Source organism: Saccopteryx leptura, chromosome 6 (assembly GCF_036850995.1).
Source record: "Saccopteryx leptura isolate mSacLep1 chromosome 6, mSacLep1_pri_phased_curated, whole genome shotgun sequence".
In the NCBI taxonomy this organism is placed as follows: domain Eukaryota; kingdom Metazoa; phylum Chordata; class Mammalia; order Chiroptera; family Emballonuridae; genus Saccopteryx; species Saccopteryx leptura.
The window spans coordinates 28,071,752-28,090,912 of NC_089508.1; the positions used below are offsets into that span (position 1 = coordinate 28,071,752).

General features: G+C 42.0%; 1 protein-coding gene across 8 annotated transcripts in view; it reads left to right on the forward strand.

Moving 5' to 3' along the window:
- NUMB (NUMB endocytic adaptor protein) overlaps positions 1–19,161 on the forward strand; it is a 177,174-nt gene that overhangs the window by 56,982 nt on the left and 101,031 nt on the right. For 6 of the 8 annotated variants that reach the window (XM_066343080.1, XM_066343086.1, XM_066343084.1 and 3 more), the window contains exon 3: positions 19,021–19,105. The exons of 1 other annotated variant lie outside the window; for it this stretch is intronic. The gene's annotated coding sequence lies outside the window, so the exon portion shown is untranslated. Of the gene's footprint in view, positions 1–15,924; positions 16,039–19,020; positions 19,106–19,161 lie in introns of all 8 variants that reach the window. One more of the 8 variants, XM_066343083.1, reaches the window with a different exon arrangement.

Sequence of the window (19,161 nt, forward strand, 5' to 3'; positions counted from 1 at the left end):
GGATGTTCCAGGACTAGAATTAAAAATTTCCCAGTTGAGCCTTATCCTTTTCTCTCTCTCTTTCTCTCTCTTTTCCCTTTGGCAAGGCCAGCTTAGCATAGAAGGATAGTGCACAAGTACACTTAGGCCTGCACTTAAACATCACTGCCCCCTTTCATAGAGGGGGTGCTAAATTGCAAGTATTAAGAACTCTAAATTAATTACTTTATTTCAAAATGTTAATAGCTTTTTATTATAAAAAAAATCAGGATATTCATTATAAAACAATTAAAATATAGAAAACCATAAAGAAATTAAAATTCTCATAATCTTTCTATTCAATTGCTATTGCCATTTTACCTTAAATACTTTTGGGATCTTTTCTAGATGGTGTGCACTGGCTCACTAGAACCAATTATTAATGAATTATGCAAACCCAGATCATTGGTAACTTGATATTAGCTATGATGATAGCAGTTACACCATGGAAGTTGGCAAATGCTACAAATCAGGGCTTCCCTCTTTGTGCCCAATTTCATCCAGATTTATTAGCACACTACTGCATATGTACATTACATCAATAAATATAGATCTACATTTTTCATGGCTTTATAAAAGTTCTTGTATAGCTCAGTAGTTCTCAGTGTGATCCTTGGACCAGTATAGTATTAGTGTTACCCGGGAATTTGTTTGAAGGACAGATATTTGGCCTCCATCCAGACTTACAAAATCAGAAACTCTTCTATTGGGGCCCAGCAATCTATGGTCTTACAAGCTCTGTAGGTGATTCTGATGCATGTTAAAGCTTAAGAACTACTGGTATAAATTACCTGATTGGTCTGATGATTTCTGTTGATAAATTCCTCCATATCTGTTTATTTAAAAAGCTTTCACATGCATATTGCCAAATTATGTTTTAAAAAGGCTGTACCAACCTGACCAGGTGGTGGCGCAGTGGATAGAGCATCGGACTGGGATGTGAAGGACCCAGGTTCGAGACCCCGAGGTCGCCAGATTGAGCACGGGCTCATCTGGTTTGAGCAAGGCTCGCCAGCTTGAGCCCAAGGTCGCTGGCTCAAGCAAGGGGTTACTCGGTCTGCTGTAGCCTCCTGGTCAAAGCACATGTGAGAAATCAATCAATGAACCACTAAGGAGCCTCAACAAAAAATTGATGTTGCTTATCTCTCTCCCTTCCTGTCAGTCTGTCCCTATCTGTCCCTCTGTCTGACTCTCTGTCTTGGCCACACACACACACACAAAAAGGCTTTACCAGTTTCCATTCCCACCTGAAGTGCACATCAACTTCATTTTAGGTTCTCTTTCTAAAGAGAAAAACAGCTATGTTAAAGATTTCTTTTAGCTATGACTGGAACCATTTATTCACCCTAGAACTCAGTTTATTTGCATTTGTCTTCAACAATAAAGTATTTTAATATTAGTCACAGTCTTAAGAAGAGGATAGTTGAGACAGATAAAAACGATGCCTTGCCTATAGCATACATGTAACATTACATTCGGCTATATCTGTGAATAACTACCTTTAATCCCTGTGCAAAAGATTAGACTGTGCATGGATTCTTGCTGTATTGGCCAAGAGTTTGCTTAAAGGCTTTAATCACTGTAAAAAAAAAATAGAAGACTAGATAAAGAAGATGTGGCACATATACACCATGGTATACTATTCAGCCATAAGAAATGATGACATTGGATCACTTACAACAAAATGGTGGGATCTTGATAACATTATACGGAGTGAAATAAGTAAATCAGAAAAAAACAAGAACTGCAGGATTCCATACATTGGTGGGACATAAAAACGAGACTAAGAGACATGGACAAGAGTGTGGTGCAGGGGTCCCCAAACTACGGCCCGCGGGCCGCATGTGGCCCCCTGAGGCCATTTATCCAGCCCCTGCCGCACTTCTGGAAGGGGCACCTCTTTCATTGGTGGTCAGTGAGAGGAGCATAGTTCCCATTGAAATACTGGTCAGTTTGTTGATTTAAATTTACTTGTTCTTTATTTGAAATATTGTATTTGTTCCCGTTTTGTTTTCTTACTTTAAAATAAGATATGTGCAGTGTGCATAAGGATTTGTTCATAGTTTTTTTTTGTTTTTGTTTTTTTTTCTGAAGCTGGAAACGGGAGACAGTCAGACAGACTCCCGCATGCGCCCGACCGGGATCTACCCGGCACGCCCACCAGGGGCGATGCTCTGCCCACCAGGGGGCGATGCTCTGCCCCTCTGGGGCATTGCTCTGCCGCGACCAGAGCCACTCTAGCGCCTGGGGCAGAGGCCAAGGAGCCATCCCCAGCGCCCGGGCCATCTTTGCTCCAGTGGAGCCTTGGCTGCGGGAGGGGAAGAGAGAGACAGAGAGGAAGGGGGGGGTGGAGAAGCAAATGGGCGCTTCTCCTATGTACCCTGGCCGGGAATCGAACCCAGGTCCCCTGCACGCCAGGCCGACGCTCTACCGCTGAGCCAACCGGCCAGGGCCTGTTCATAGTTTTTTTTTATAGTCCGGCCCTCTAGCGGTCTGAGGGACAGTGAACTGGCCCCCTGTGTAAAACGTTTGGGGACCCCTGGTGTGGTGGTTATGGGGGGGGGAGGGGTACAAAGAAAACTAAATAGAAGGTGACAGAGGACAATCTTTCTTTGGGTGATGGGTATGCAACAGAATTGAATGACAAGATAACCTGGACATGTTTTCTTTGAATATATGTACCCTGATTTATTGATGTCGCCCCATTTAAAAAAAAAAAAGATTAGACTGTGCTTCTTGCTTACCTCTGGCTCGTGACATTCTGAAACACCACTTCAGAGTGGATTAAGACCTTCTTGCTATGAAAGTTGCTACCAATCATGCCAAGGTGTTAGAAGGGGGGAAGGGATCCCAGCAAGAACTTGTGACTCTTCTAGGCTCATTTAGACAATAAATAGGAAGTACTTTATTTTATTTTAAATATTTTCATTAGATTACGAGCCAGAATTTATAAATATTGGGGGAAAGAAGGGTAATTTAGGCAAATTTGCCATATTTTATTGACCCTGATTGTTGGCAGTGTTGTTTCTTGTTGTGAACTTTTCCTAAATAGCAGTTGCAACCTCAGTGGCCCTTATCCCAACCTTCATTCCCTAGAATGACTACTTTGGACTCAAACTGTTACTTTTACGATGGCATTAATAGAGTTTGCCAAACTGCCAAGCTTTCAGATTTATACAACCATAGAAATAATTTTATTTATTTAATAATTTAATGCCTTAATTAAAAGCATTCAGTAATTTTGTTCTTATTGTTATCTCGAGTTTATATTCTTTTTTTTTTTTTTTTAGTATTTTTCCAAAGTGAGAAGCAGGGGTAGGGTGGGGGGAGGCAGACAGACAGACTCCTGGATGTGCCCTACCGGGATCCACTTGGCATGCCCACCAGGGGGCAATGCTCTGCCCATCTGGGGCATTGCTCCGCTGCAATCGGAGCCATTCTAGCGCCTGAGGCAGAGGCCATGGAGCCATCCTCAGCGCCCAGGTCAACTTTGCTCCAATGGAGCCTTGGCTGTAGGAGGGGAAGAGAGAGATAGAAAGAAAGGAAAGAGGGGCCCTGGCCGGTTGGTTCAGCGGTAGAGCGTCGGCCTGGCGTGCAGGGGACCCAGGTTCGATTCCCAGCCAGGGCACATAGGAGAAGCGCCCATTTGCTTCTCCAATCCCCCCTTCTTCCTCTCTGTCTCTCTCTTCCCCTCCTGCAGCGGAGACTCCATTGGAGCAAAGATGGCCCGGGCGCTGGGGATGGCTCCTTGGCCTCTGCCCCGGAGGGGCAGAGCATCGCCCCCTGGTGGGCAGAGCATCGCCCCTGGTGGGCGTGCCGGGTGGATCCGGTCGGGCGCATGCGGGAGTCTGTCTGTCTCTCCCCGTTTCCAGCTTCAGAAAAATACAAAAATACAAAAAAAAAAAAAAAAAAAAAAAGAAAGAAAGAAAGGAAAGAGGGAAGGGTGGAGAAGCAGATGGGCGCTTCTCTTGTGTGCCCTGGCTAGGAATCGAACCCGGGACTTCCACACATGGGCCGATGCTCTACCGCTGAGCCAACTAGCCGGGGTCCAGACTATATATTCTTTTTTTTTTTTTTTTTTTTTGTATTTTTCTGAAGCTGGAAACGGGGAGAGACAGTCAGACAGACTCCCGCATGTGCCCGACCAGGATCCACCCGGCACGCCCACCAGGGGCGACGCTCTGCCCACCAGGGGGCGATGCTCTGCCCCTCCGGGGCGTTGCTCTGCCCCTCTGGGGCGTTGCTCTGCCGCGACCAGAGCCACTCTAGCACCCGGGGCAGAGGCCAAGGAGCCATCCCCAGCGCCCGGGCCATCTCTGCTCCAATGGAGCCTCGGCTGCGGGAGGGGAAGAGAGAGACAGAGAGGAAGGAGGGGGTGGGGGTGGAGAAGCAAATGGGCGCTTCTCCTGTGTGCCCTGGCCAGGAATTGAACCCGGGTCCCCCGCACGCCAGGCCGATGCTCTACCGCTGAGCCAACCGGCCAGGGCCCAGACTATATATTCTTGACCTGAACAATTAGTTCTCAGATATATTGCTTGCTCTGAAAGAAATGATGAACACTGGAGATGAAATGATATGCCCCATTCTTTGATGTTTTATCTTACCTTCCACTACAGTGTGGTAGCTTGGATAGTTTCTTAGCCTTTATCAAGTCTCCTCATTAATTGTGCCTCAGTTTTCTTATTGCAAAATTAAGCTACCAGTACCCATCTCACAAGGTTATAATCAGGATTAAATGAAATATGATATGTAATGTCATATAACACAATTTTAATAGGTACTTAGTAATTGATAAATTCTCAATTTCTCTTCTGAATACAAGTGTTCTTCATAAGTCTCTTCTTTTTTTAAATTTAATTTATTGGGGTGACATTGGTTAATTAAATTACATAGGTTTCAGGCGTACACTTCTATAATACATCATCTGTATATTGTGTGTTCACCACCCCAAGCCAAGTCTCCTTCCATCCCCATTTCATCAGTCTTTTCTCTAATATATCCTTTCCTTGAACCAGTAATTCTTAATGCTTTTTTGGGTCTTGTCCTCTCAGTATCAGACATAAGTAATGACCCCTCTTACTAGAAAAATGCACATGTCTAGTAAGCTTTACCTGCAGTTTGGAACTTCATAGATTCCTCGTTCCCCCAACCCCGGCTAAAGCTCATGTGTGAACCAGGTTAGGAATCTTTTTTTTTTTTTTTTTTAATATTTATTGATTTTACAAAATGGGGTTGGGGTGGGAGGAGTGAGAACTATAGTTGCTTCACTTTAGTTTATTGCTTGCTTGTTGTATGTGCCTTGACCAGGCAAGCCCAGGGATTTGAACCAGTAACCTCAGCATTCCAGGTTGACTGTCTATCCACTGCACCACCATAGGCCAGGCCAGGTTAGGAATCTTTGCAGAACATCTTATCCTTGGCAGACTATCCAATTTCTTGACTTCGATTGTCATATTAATACAGATGGCTTGTAAGTCTGATTCTCTCTTCAACTTCTACCTCCTGGACATACCTATCAGGTTATCTTTCTGTAATAGAGATGTAAATAAGTGAATAGAGAGTAAAAGCACACATTTTAATTACTGATATTATAGGCCAAATAAAGTTTATGACACTCTGTGGCTAGACTTAGAGATCTGTGCTCACTATAAATTATAACTAATAAAGCTAAGTGAGATTAGGTAAGGCACAGTTGTCTAATTTCTTGTGGTATCTGTTAAGGCTTATTTGTAAACTTGTGAAAGGGTTTTGGTCACAAATTCTAGCCAGGAAATCAGTTTCCAAGAAACCACCAAATGTGGTAACATCTTTTAGATTATAGGTTATAGCCAAAATGTCATTTTTTTAAATTTTTTTAAAATTTTTTATTTTTAGTGAGTGTGTGGGAGGAGAGATGAGAATCATCATCTCATAGTTATGGCACTTTAGTTGTTCATTGATTTCTTCCCATATAGATGTGCTTTGACTGGGGGTTCCAGCCCAACCAGTGACCCCTTGTTCAAGCCGGCAACCATGGGGTCGTATTGATGATCTCGCGCTCAAGCTAGATGAGGCTGAGCTCAAGCCAGTGACCTCGGCGTTTTGAACCTGGTACCTTAGTATCCCAGGTCAACACTCTATCCACTGTGCCACCATCAGTCAGGCAGATGTAATCTTGTATAAATTCACTGTTCCAGTTTGTTTCCTTTTCAGTTAGTATTATAATGGATGTCTGTGTGTTATTAGAGCCTCGTGCCTTCATCTCTTCCACTCCTACTCACCACAGTTTTAGTTAGGACCCTAATAGTTGCAGGGGACAGAAACCCAGTTTAAGGGGGGAAAAGAATTATTGGCCCAAGTACGTAGCTAAATAATCCAGAGTCAAATCTGACTTAGCAGGGGCTCAGATAACTGCCAGGGACTCTTAGTTTTAGTCCTTATCTCTCAGCTCTGTTTTTCTTTGCCTCTTTGCCTTCTAAGACAGATAGCTTTCTTCATGTAGTAGCCAGAGAAGATGGCTGCAAGCAGTTCCAGTTTATATTGGTTTTATATTTGCAATCTCAGAGAAAGAGAGATAGATAATCTCCATAGGGTCAAAAAGAAATTGCTGGGCAAGACTGGCTTTGATGGCTGCATTGCCTTTATAAGTGACCCTCAAACTGTGGTTGCTGGACCAGTATCGTCAGCATCATCTGGGAATTGTTAGCAATGGAAATTTTGGGGCCCCTTTCCTGATCTACTGAATCAGAAACCTTGGGGATAGGGCCCAGCAATCTGTACCTTAATAAGTTTTCTAGCAAAAACAAAAAACAGCAGTACCCCCCCCCCCATGCAAAACAAGTCTTCCAGGTGACTGTGTGTGCTAAAGGTGGAGAACCATTCATCTGTCTCACCAGTGCTCAAAGCTATCTGAAACATAAGGGAGAAGGAATCTTCACCAATAGAAATAATTAGTGGTTTTATTATGGTCCCTAGCAAGCACAGCTGGAAAAGGTGTTTTGTTTTGTTTTTTAATTTAAATTTCTACAAGGTGATTGTGCAGTTTGTTTCAAGCATTTCAGTTCTCTTTAAGGTGATGAGTTTCTCTAATATTTTTATGATGCACTATCCAGAGGAAAAAATAAAAAGTAGTATTTCTTGGTGCCATCTATATATCATGGTGCTTTAATTCCTCACACAATGCTATAAAATAGGTCATGGTTTTGTGTCCCTATTGTTGCTGAAAGAGATTTAAAAAGTTGCCTAAGGGAGTTATTGTATCTGATAAGCAGAAAAGTGGAGTTTGAATATAGACATTCAACAAGCATTTTGTAGAGGGCCTACTGTGTGCTGGGACATTTTTTAAGTATCAAGAGTACAAAATACTTAAGATCTAGTTTTTGTCCTCAAGGAATTCAGTCTTATAAAGAAGACAGTACAGGGTAATGACTCCTGTGACAAAATGATCTGAAGAATGATTTGAGAAACAGCAGAGGGATATCTGACTTTGCTTTGGTGGTTTGGGGAAGGCTTCAAAGAAGGATGTGATCTTTGATGTTTAAGTAGAGAACATTTTAAAAATTCCTTTGGTAAACACAAAAATCTCATTCTGCTTTCATGTTTAGCGAAATTTCAAAATAAATTAGTTACTGTCTCTAAAAGCAAATCAAAGCAATGATAACTTCAGAATTCTTTTCAAACTACATTTGCCCTCTATCCCAATATTCTGTGTTCTCAGAGGAGGGACTTGTTTTAGCTAGTACTTCATAAACTTAAAAGCTACATTGTAGGTCCTGGCCGGGTTGGCTCAGTGGTAAAGTTTCAGCCCAGGTTTGATTCCCATCCAGGGCACACAGGAGAAGCGCCCATCTGCTTCTTCATTCTTCGCCTCTCCTTTCGCTCTGTCTCTCTCTTCCATTCCCACAGACAAGGCTCAATTGGAGGAAAAAAAAAAGTTGGCCAGGCACTGAGGATGGCTCCATGGCCTCCACCTCAGGTGCTAGAGTGGCTCTGGTTGCAGTGGAGCAATGCCCCAGGTGGGCTGAGCATCGCCCCCTGGTGGGCATGCCGGGTGGATCCCCATCAAACACATGCAGGAGTCTATCTGTCTCCCCTGCTTCTCACTTTGGAAAAATACAAAAAATAAATAAATAAATAAAATTTAAAAAGCTACATTGTATGCCATGGTTTAATTGTACAATAACTTATTCAAAGTTGTCTGAAACATAAGGGAGAAGGAATCTTCACCATTAGAAATAATTAGTGGTTTTATTATGGTCCCTAACAAGTACAGCTGGAAAAGGTGTTTTGTTTTGTTTTTGTTTTTTTTTTGTTTTTTTTTTTTGTATTTTTCTGAAGCTGGGAAACGGGGAGAGATAGTCAGACAGACTCCCGCATGCACCCGATCAGGATCCACCCGGCACGCCCACCAGGGGTGACACTCTGCCCATGAGGGGGCGATGCTCTGCCCCTCCGGGGCGTAGCTCTGCCGCAACCAGAGCCACTCTAGCGCCTGGGGCAGAGGCCAAGGAGCCATCCCCAGCGCCCGGGCCATCTTTGCTCCAATGGAGCCTTGGCTGCGGGAGGGGAAGAGAGAGACAGAGAGGAAGGAGGGGGTGGGGGTGGAGAAGCAAATGGGCGCTTCTCCTATGTGCCCTGGCCAGGAATCGAACCCGGGTCCCCCGCACGCCAGGCTGACACTCTACTGCTGAGCCAACTGGCCAGGGCCTTGTTTTGTTTTTTAATTTAAATTTCTGCAAGGTATATATAAAAAACCAGTCCCCATTTTTTTATATTTCTTTGTAATCTTTTTCTAATATAAATGGTGCTACGATAAATATTTTTCTACTATGCTTTTAGTATAATACAAGTATAATATTTAGTGTAATATTTCCTAGAAATAGAATTACTGGGTCAAATATTTTTATTATGGATTTATATTTCCTCTTTTCTCATCTCTTATTGTTTTTTGCCTTTTTTTGTTTTTAAAATTTCCTTTACATGTTATGTCTTCATAATGTGGGTTATGTTATAGGGGTTTTTGGTGCATTTATTTTTCATTTTTGTTGATACGTTGATAAAACAGGTTTTTTTTCTGATGGCCTTTTGTCACATAAGCCTATAGAATAAGGTGATACAAATTATCAGTGTGTCTCTGATCATACAGTTTACAGTAGTGTATTGGAGAGGAAAGGTACTAGTGGAAATCAGCAGATTTATACATTATGGCTTTTTTTTTTTTTTGTATTTTTCTGAAGTGAGAAGCAGGGAGGCAGAGGGACAGACTCCCACATGCGCCCGACTAGGATCTACCTGGGATGCCCACCAGGGGGCAATGCTTGACCCATCTGGAGCATCGCTCCACTGCAACCGGAGCCATTCTAGTGCCTGAGGTGGAGGCCATGGGGCCATCCTCAGCGCCCGGGCCAGCTTGCTCCAAGAGAGCCTTGACTGTGGGAGGGGAAGAGAGAGACAGAGAGAAAGGAGAGAGGGAAGGGTAGAGAAGCAGATGGACACTTCTCCTGTGTGCCCTAGCTGGGAATTGAACTTGGGACTTCCACACGCCAGGCCGATGCTCTGCCGCTGAGCCAACTGGCCAGGGCCTATGGTTCCATCTTAAACAATGACTAATCATATGATTTTAAAGTTATTTTCATTATGTATGTACAGTATGTCCGTAAAGTCATGGTGCACTTTTGACTAGTCACAGGAAAGCAACAAAAGACGATAGAAATGTGAAATCTGCACCAAATAAAAGGAAAACTCTCAGGCCCTGGCTGGTTGGCTCAGTGGTAGAGCATTGGCCTGGCGCGTAGGAGTCCTGGGTTTGATTCCCGGCCAGGGTACACAGGAGAAGCGCCCATCTGCTTCTCCACCCCTCCCCCTCTCCTTCCTCTCTGTCTCTCTCTTCCCCTCCCGCAGCCAAGGCTCCACCGGAGCAAAGTTGGCCTGGGCGCTGAGGATGGCTCTATGGCCTCTGCCTCAGGCGCTAGAGTGGCTCTGGTCGCAACAGAATGACGCCCCAGATGGGCAGGGCATCGCCTCCCGGTGGGCATGCTGGGTGGATCCCAGTCGGGCACATGCGGGAGTCTGTCTGACTGCCTCCCCATTTCCAACTTCAGGAAATAAAAGGAAAACTCTCCCAGTTTCATACCTATTCAGTGCAGTTCAATGTGGGCTCACGCACAGATTTTTTAGGGCTCCTTAGGTAGCTATCCTGTATAGCCTCTACAGACTTGTCACTGACTGATGGCCTACCAGAATGGGATTTCTCCACCGAACTGCCGGTTTCCTTCAACTGCTTATCCCACTGGGTAATGTTATTCCTATGTGGTGGCGCTTCATTATAAACGCGCTGATATTCATGTTGCAGTTTGGTCACGGATTCGAATTTAGCGAGCCATAGAACACACTGAACTTTCCTCTGTACCGTCCACATCTTGACTGGCATGGCCATGGGCTGCTCCACTGTATACACAGTGTTACATCATCATCTGCGCATGCACACATGCTGCCACATCATCCTACAGAAACTAGGAGGGTTTTTCTTTTATTTGGTGCAGATTTCACATTTCTATCGTCTTTTGTTGCTTTCCTGTGACCGGTCAAAAGTGCACCATGACTTTATGGACACACTGTATTTCTGTACCCATGACATAAGAACAGTATTAGTTGTTCATTGATTGCTTCTCATGTGTGCCTTGACAGGGGGATCCAGCCGAGCCAGTGACCCGTTGGTCAAGCCAGAGACCTTGGGCTTTAAGCCAGTGACCTTTGGGCTCAAGTCAGTGACCATGAGGTCATGTTTATGATCCCACGCTCAAGCTGGTGACCTTGGGGTTTTGAACCTGGGTCCTTGGTGCTCAGCGTCCCAGGCCAACACTCTATCCACTTGTGCCACTGCCTGGTCAGGCTCTATTATAATTCTTAATAAAACATTTGATAGAGTGTGTCTTTTTTATTACTTTTTTATTTTTAATTTATAATCTCAGTGATTGGAATTGGGCTGAGCACATATTAGAGTCCCAACAATATCTTTGTGGGTTGCTAGACACTGAGGACCTTTAAAATCTCTAGACTTCACCATATAGAACAAATTTTGAATTGGAATCTTCTTTATTTGTTTTGTTTTGTTTTCTATCAGAATTTCCTGGTAGTATTTAGTTAAGACTCGGGATTTTCTTCTAGATATCAGGCAGCCTGTTCTTCCCTCAGGAGAGTTATTCAGTCTTTTTTATTTTGTGGTATGTGCTTACCAGGCAGAGTAGCCACTGTAGTCTAATAAGAAAACTTATTGCCAAAACACCCACTAGAGCAGAAAACTGACCTACTTAATGCTGATAGGTTAAAAAAAATAGTCTGTGGAATTGTACCAGCATTGGATCAACTTCTCCCTTCTCTTGTGGATGGACGGAGTGGGGGTAGCGAAGCGGGTAAGAAAGGGTAGCGGCCTGCTGCAGGAGAGTAAGTAATACAGTAAAGGACTATTTCATTTCCTAAAGTGATTTGATTAAAAACTATTCATTTGGTACAATTTGAAGGCCTCTAAAATGCAGCAGTTCTTAAATCACTTTAAACATTTTTTAAATTTTTATTTAAAAAAATTATTATTTTTTATTAAGTAAGGGGCAGGGTGCCAGAGACAGACTCCTGCATGTGTCCCGACCGGATCTACCTAGCAAGACCCTACTGGGTGATGCGCTGCCCATCTGGGGTTGCTGTTCTGTTGCTGAGCAACTAAGCTATTTTAGCGCCTGAGGTGAGGCCACGGAGCCATCCTCAGCGCCTGGGGCCAACTTGTCAAACCATTTTGAGCCATGGCTGCGGAGGGGAAGAGAGAGAGAGAGAGAAGAGAAGGGAGAGGGGTAGAGAAGCAGATGGGTGCTTCTCCTGTGTGCCCTAGCCGGGAATCGAACCCAGGACTTCCACACTCCATGCCAATGTTCTACTGCTGAGGTAACTGGCCAGAGCTAGGAAATTAAGTTTAACAGGGTGATATTGATCAATCAGAGTATATAGATCTGGCCCTGGCCAGTTGGCTCAGCGGTAGAGTGTTGGCCCAGCATGTGGATCCTGGTCGGGTGCATGCGGGAGTCTGACTGCCTCCCCGTTTCCAACTTCAGAAAAATACAAAAAAACAACAACAACAACAACAAAAACCCAACTCTAGTTCTTCTGTCAAACTAACCAAATTTCAAGTGCTTACTAACCCACTGTGGCTAGTGGCTACAGATATTGAACATTTTCATCATTGCAGAAAGTTCTTTTGAATAGGGTTGTTCTAAAGGTTTCCTCATTCTATTGTGCATTACTTCAGAGTTTCCCAACATTGGCACTGTTGACATTTCCGGCTGGGTAATTTTTTTAAGAGATTTTATTTATTGATTTTAGAGAGAGGAGAAAGAGAAAAAGATGTTTGGAGGGTGTGGTGAAAAGCATCAACTCATAGTAGTTGCTTCTCGTATATGCCTTGACCAGGCAAGCCTAGGATTATCCAGGTCAGGCTGGATAATTTTTTGTTGTGGAGGCCTTGTATGATATTTAGCAGCATCCCTGGCCTCTTTACTCACTAGATGCCAGTAGTATCAACCCAGTTATGACAACCAAAAATGTCTCCAGACATTGCTATGTGACTCCTGGGGAGCAAAGTCAACCTTGTTTGAGAACCACTGGATCTACTTACATATATTAGTTCTGTATCAGCTAGTTTTTTTTCATAAAAAGCATAGTGGCTTAAAATAAATACCTGAAGCCTTTCCAGGTGGTGGCGCAGTGGATAGAGCGTCGGACTGGGATGCCGAGGACCCAGGTTCGAGACCCTGAGGTCACTAGCTTGAGCTCGGGCTCATCTGGTTTGAGCAAAAAGCTCACCAGCTTGGACCCAAGGTTGCTGACTCGAGCAAGGGGTTACTCAGTCTGCTGAAGGCCTGTGGTCAAGGCACATATGAGAAAGCAATCAATGAACAACTAAGATGTCGCAATGTGCAACTAAAAACTAATAATTGATGCTTCTCATCTCTCCGTTCCTGTCTGTCCCTGTCTATCATCCCTCTCTCTCTCTCTTTCTGCCTCTGTAAAAAATAATAATAATAAATAAATAAATACCTTAATAATTCATGAGTATGTGGATTGGCAGTTTGGCATGGGCTATATTGATCTCTGTGGTGTGATAGTGGTTTGACTAAGGCTGGATGGTATAGAAGAACCTCACTCACATGATTGCTGGTTTGGCAGGCTTTTGACCAGGTTAGGGGTGAGGAGTTTATTTTCCATGTGTTCTTTCCAGCAGACAGACTCATTTACCTGATAGCTTAAAGTTCTAAGAATATCAAGAAAAGACAGATACCTCTAGTCTCTGCAAACATTTACTAATGCCCTATTGGCTAAAGCAAGTCACATGGCCAAACCCAACTTCAAAAGATAGAAATAGATTCCACCTCTTAATAGGAGGAGTAGCAAAGTAAAGGAGTGTGAATAAGAAATGAGAAGGATGGCCATTATTGTACATAGATTATTGCTGTTACTTTCTGGATAATACAAGCACCTTTACAGCCCTTTCATTTCATTTATCATTCCCCTTTTATTCTTTGCTTGTTTTAATTTTATTGTTTTAGTTATTTAATTTTACTCACATATTTCCTCTTTCTATATAGTATTCTTGACTCTTACGTTACACTTTCATCTGAAATTATTTTCTTTGTAAGTAACTCCTTTTATTAAGTGTGAGTCTACTGATACTTTTTGTCTGAAAGCATTTTTAAATTTTCTTTCATTATCCCATTGTCTTCCAACTTCATTGTTTTTTTTTTAGAGAAGCAATGTCTTTGATTTTCCTCAGCTTTCAATAAGGCTTCTCAGTGGTTTTCTTTGTGTTTTAAGACCCTTAAGTGTCATAGGCCCTCTTGAATCTGTGGCTGGTATCTTTTGTGAAGTTTGGGATATTCTGATGTTGGTTCTGCCCTGCTCTTTCGCTTGCTTTCTCTGGGATTCTAGATATCCGTGTGTTCGGTCTTCCTCTGCAAACCCATATGTCTCATGTGCTTTTCTGTATCTTCTATCTTTTCCCTTCTCTGTCCTTCCTCTGGGTAATTTCTGTTGACCTGTTTTGTAGTTTATTTAGTGTCCAATGTGCTGTTACAAGGATCTGTTTATTAATTTCATATTATATTTTTTTAATTTTAGAATATCAGTTTAATTATTTTTCATTTGTTTTTATAGATTTCAGCTCCCTGGTGAAATTCTCATCTTGTCATCTGTTTTCCTGAACATATTAATCACAGTTATTTTAAAGCTTGTGTCTGATAATTACAATATCTCATTCCCTTTTTGGTCTTTTTCTATTGCCTACTTTTTTCCTTGGTTTTAGTCATTTTGTCCTGTTTCATAGCATTCCTGGTAATTTAAAAAATCAATGTCAGACATTGTGTATAAGAAATTATAGAGGGTCTTGATGATATTTTTCTCTAGAGAGGATTTAATTTTCTTCTGATGGTAGGTAAAAGTAGGAGCAGATGACCTTGATCTAATACAGGCTTGAGATGACTTAAGTCTTTGTTTTAGGCTTCTTAAGGGTTGAGTTAAATCTAGTTTCCCCTTACTCCGAGAGTGTTGTCTTTCAGAGGTATCAGATGGAATCCGGGGTGTTTGCCAGAGCCGCTCCTTCTTTGCAGGCCCTGAACTATAATTTATCTTTTTCCAGCACTGTGAGGCTACTGAAAGTTCTGCTTACCTATTTTGCTTTAAAATAAGCACTTTGCTTAGCCATTGGCCCCTTACCCCCATGCAGGTTAGATTCAGTAAATACCCTGGAGGCAAAAACAATACTGAACATCCAGACTCAACTTTTCTGTGGTTGCCTTTTCCTTGGAATCCTAGTCCCTCAAATCCTGCCTGTCACGATAAACCCTGAACTCTAATTTCTGTCTCTTGCAGCCCTGTGAGGCTGCCACAAGCTCTGGTCTGCAGATAGTCACCTCAGAAGGAAGACGATGTAGAGATCGCCAGTCTTAACTCTGCATTCCCTTTTCCTTTGGGTATTTTGGCTTCTCACATCCTGGCTGCCTTCTTTGTTTATTGATTTATTTTGTTTTTAAATCCAGTTTTTATATTTTTTCTTGCCAGGAGAATTGGTCTGCTACAGTCTACTTGGCAATAGTTTGTAACCGCTGTCTTTACTTATTATTGAATTATTTATTAAATATTAATAATTTATAATAAGCAATATTATAAGCAATTTTAAACCTGTGTGAATTATTGCAGTGACCTTGACATATGAGGCTCCTGCCCTCATGTAGCTTGTATTCTTGTAGAGAAGAGAGGTATTAAGTATGTATTTATTTATATTATGATCAGTAAAGAAGTACAGTAGAAGATACGAACTTTTTATAGAGATTAGTTCAGGTGAGAGGAACCACCTGGTAAAGGACAACTACCTTGAAGAAGTGATATTTGAGCAGAGCTCTGAAGGATGAATGGAATTAATTTAGGGAAAAGTGAGAGGTTCTTAGAACTATGGATTAGTGACTTTGAGGTAAAAAGAAGCATGGAAGGTTTGAGGCATCCAAGTACGCCAGTATGGATGGCCTGAAGTCATTGGCTAAATTACGCTAAACTTTGTAAGCCTTAATAAGGACTTTCTTATCATTTTTTTCTATTTCTTCCAATTCTGATTAGATCATTGGTCTGACTCTAATACACCTTCTGTCTCAAGAAAGAATTATTATTATTTTTATCTACATAGTTATTTATTTAGTACAAATATATTAGGTGCCTTTTGTAGGCAAGACTTTAAATTAGGACTGAGGTTAATCAGTGACAACATGGAACATTGACTTTTGGTTCAGACCAACCTGGTTTAAATGTCAGCCTATTTAATAGCTGTGTAATTTTGCATCAGTTACTTAATGTCTCTGAACCTGAATTTTCTCGTGTGTTAATTGCTCATAATAGGAGTGATCAATGCCTGACCTGTGGTGGCAAAGTGGATAGAGCATTGGCCTGGAATGCTGAGGCCACTACTTCAAAACCCTGGGCTTGCTCAGTCAAGGCACATGTGAGAAGCAAGTATGAGTTGATACTTCCCTCTTCTCCTCCCACCTTTCTCTCTCTCTCTCTCTCTCTCTTTCTCTTTCTCTCCCTCTCTCTTCTATCTCTAAAATCAATAAAAAAAATCTTAAAAAAAAAGAAGTGATCAGGTAGGATTAAATAAGCTAATTGGTAAATGTACTCAATAAATGGTTGCTTTCTTTACTGTTACACAATTATAAACCGTGAACTCTACTCTCAAGGTGCCTAAGTTCTATGAGACATGATATACTCCAATAGTTATAGTACATAAAAAGTAATAAATGTTATAAGTGAAAAAAAAGTAGTGATTCAAATGGAGGAGATATTACATTCAGACTTGGAGATTTGGACTGTTTAATGGTGAAGATAATATGTGTGTTAGACTTGGAGCTAGCCATTTAAAAAGGTTAGACATATAGCTATATCTTTCATAAATGTTTACATTTTATCAGACTGAACAATCAAACTCCTGATTTGCTCCGCTTCAACCTACTGCACCTTCTGTCCTCTTCATCTTGGTAAATGGCAATTCCATTGTTCTGATTGCTCCTCCAGCAGCTTTAAGATCATCTTTCCCGCCTGACCAGGCAGTGGCGCAGTGGATAGAGCATCGGACTGGGATGCGGTGGACCCAGGATCAAGACCCCGAGGTCACCAGCTTGAGCGCGGGCTCATCTACTTTGAGCAAAGCTCACCAGCTTGGACCCAAGGTCGCTGGCTTGAGCAAGGGGTTACTCAGTCTGCTGAAGGCCCACAGTCAAGGCACATATGAGAAAGCAATCAATGAACAAATAAGGTGTTGCAGTGAAAAACTGATGATTGATGTTTCTCATCTCCATTCCTGTCTGTCTGTCCCTATCTATCCCTCTCTCTGACTCTCTCTCTCTGTCTCTATATAAAAAATAAAAATAAGATCATCTTTCCCTCCTCATTTTCTCTGTGCATGTCCAATTTATTAACAAAATCCTGTCAGCTCTACTCTTTTTTAAAATTTTTATTTATTGATTTCAGTGAGAGAGGAAGGGAAAGAAAGAAAGACACATCGAGCTGTTCCTGTATGTACCCTGACAGGGGAACGAACCAGCAACATTTCCGCTTCAGGACAGTGCTCTAACCAAGTGAGCTATCTGGCCAGGGCCTGTCAGCTCTCCTCTTAAGATATATCCAAAATCCTCCCAGTTTGGGAAGGTCCTGAAAAATAACAGTGGGTTATTGTAAATTTATTCATACGGTGATTTCTACTGCAACTCTGCTGCAGATGTGATCACTACTGTTGCTGGGGGCACAGATAAAAAGTGGACCAATCTCACTACTCCATAGCCACAGCTGTCACTGGTTCAAGCCCCTGTCACCTCTCACCTACAGTAGCTGAATAGCCTCCTATTGGTTCTAGCTTCATGATCTGTTTACAACACAGTAGCTAAAGTGATTCTTTAAAAGTGTAAATCTCATTATTCCTCTGCTCAGAAACCTCTAGTGACATTCATCTTATTAGGAATAGAAGCCCAAATATTTGCAATATCCCATGAGCTACAGTAAACACATAGACATTTTAATAATTCTTATGTAATAAGTCATTTTAATAATTAATGTAATTCATTATTATATGGACTGGTGACATTCATAAAAACTCACCTTGATAATAGTATTAATGAGCCATTTTTTAAAAAAGATTTTATTTATTGATTTTACAGAGAGAGGAGAGAGGGGTGGGGAGTGAGAAGTATCAACTCATAGTTGCTTCACTTTAGCTGTTCATTGATTGCTTGTCATATGTGCTTGACCAGGCAAGCCACAGGTCAAACCTGTGACCTCAGCATTCCAGATTGACACTCTATCCACTGCGCCACCACAGGCCAGGCTTAATGAACCATTTAACAAAACTATCGTATAGGACTTTTGTAAAATAGTTTTTCTTTTTTTAAAAAGATTTTTTATAGTGTATTGCTAAATTCATCCCCTTCGAAGAAATACTTAACCTTGTCACAAATAGGTATATTACTGATAAATACAGGCATTGGTAGAAATATTGTAGCCCTGGCTGGTTTGCTCAGTGGTAGAGCGTCAGCCCAGCGTGTGGATGTCCCAGGTTTGATTGCCAGTCAGGGCACACAGGAGAAGTGCCCATCTGCTTCTCCACTGTTCCACCTCTCGCTGCTTTCCCTCTCCCCTCTCCCTTCTTCCTTCTCTCTCCTTTCTCCCCTCTTCCCTCTTCCTTCTCCCTGTTCTTCCCCTTCCCCATCTCTTCCCCTCCTGCAGCCATGATTCAATTGGAGCAAGTTGGCCCCTGCACGGAGGATGGCTCCATGGCCTCTCCTGAGGCACTAAAATAACTTGGTTACTGGGCAACAGAGCAAGTGCCAGATGGGCGGAAAATCGCCCCCTAGTGGGCTTGCTGGGTGGATCCTGATCAGGGTGCATGTGGTAGTCTGTCTCTGCCTCCCCTCCTCTCACTGACTTAAAAAATAAAAAATAAAAATAAATTTAAAAAAGAAATGTGTTTATTTATTTTGAAATTGAGATTCTAAAGACAGCAATAGTGACTGTTTAATTTGTTTTGTCTAGTAAAATGCTGGTATGATTGGACATGATCACTCTTCAGTGGTAACGATAATTCTGCCCTACTTTGATGGCATGTCTATTTATTTGTTTTTCTCTTATAAAAATTGCTTTTTACCAATGCCAGGAATTACTCCTTCTTGACATAGCTTTTCCTATTTTGGGCCCCTTGAATACTACTTGTCTTATAAGGATATGTGTGGAATGGGATTTGAGGGAGTTGGTGTGAACAAACATCTTGTCTCTTTCTCTATGTATATACAGTATTTATAATAAAGTCCTGTTTTCTGGGGAAGTATGAGAACCTCCTTTTTATCTTGTGTCCTGTATTTTGTTTAGAGTTACCATATCATTGTAATGTAGCAATAATTCTGTTACTAACAACAATTTTGTGAGATGTTTATTATTCTCATTTTACAGATGAGGAAACTGAGGCTTGGTGAAGTTACGAAACTTGTCCAAAGTCACACAGCTCGTAAAGGGCACAACCAAGATTCAGAGACAGGTCTGTCCTACTTCAAAACTCTTAATCATGGCCATGAAACTTTGAAATAGTTGTGA